Source organism: Aedes albopictus, chromosome 3 (assembly GCF_035046485.1).
Source record: "Aedes albopictus strain Foshan chromosome 3, AalbF5, whole genome shotgun sequence".
Taxonomy (NCBI): Eukaryota; Metazoa; Arthropoda; class Insecta; order Diptera; family Culicidae; genus Aedes; species Aedes albopictus.
Genome location: NC_085138.1, coordinates 224,396,293 through 224,397,248, shown reverse-complemented (window position 1 = coordinate 224,397,248; position 956 = coordinate 224,396,293).

Below are 956 nucleotides of genomic sequence, written 5' to 3'. Positions count from 1 at the left end.
AGAAAAGCGAGCGAACGGGAGTAGTGATCGAACAGCGACGGGAGTTAGACGTTTGAGGAATCCGGATTCCAGATTGCTTTCCGCGGGGACTGACCGGAGGAAGATTCCTTCGGGACTCGTTCGGGACATGACTACTCGGGTTACTACATCTGGCGACGAGGTGAAAGAAAAAGTGAACCTCGAGTTGTGGCTGATTTGTGAGCTGATTATTTTTGTTGTGATGGGTGTTTGGAGGTGGCAGTGTGAAGTTTTGGGGAAGTGCAAGGGATCCTGTCTGAATGACAAACCCAAAGAAAAAAGTGCGTGGGAGAGTGGTTGAGGAGGAGGCAAAGCCGGTAAGAAAAATGTGTTGATTGCTGTTAAGGAGGTGAGTTAAGACAGAACCATATTGGGTGGACTGATAGAGTTTCTTCATGTTTTGTGTTTTTTACTTAATGCATTGGGGCACTTATGGCCCATATTTGAAGCAGAAGCTAATTTGGTATTTATTGATCTGTCTAATGTAATGTGGCGCCGTATTCTGTCAGTCCTGTTTTGTTTGGCGATTCGACTCATAAAATAGATATATTTTTTTGTGTTCATAGAGTGCGGTGGTATATTCATTAACCCATAAAGCTGGATCCTTAGATGCCAAGTAGAACGCTTCAGCAAACTTTCCCATTCCTCCTCAAGTGATTTTGATTACCCAGCCAACAAATTGATTCACATTACTCCTCTACAACTCTGTTAAGTGAACTCTTATCCATCCAAAAATGATTGTATAAGATGCACCAAATATGCTCTATTCGCACAAATTTGGAGGCCATATACGCACATATTGAGAAAACCACTTTGAGATATACAATTTCAGGCGACTTCATTTGGAATGCAAAACAACTTCTAACTTATAACTTTGTCTAGAAATATATACGATTTCATTTTTACCAGCTCAAATAATAAATAATAATAAAAAAAGA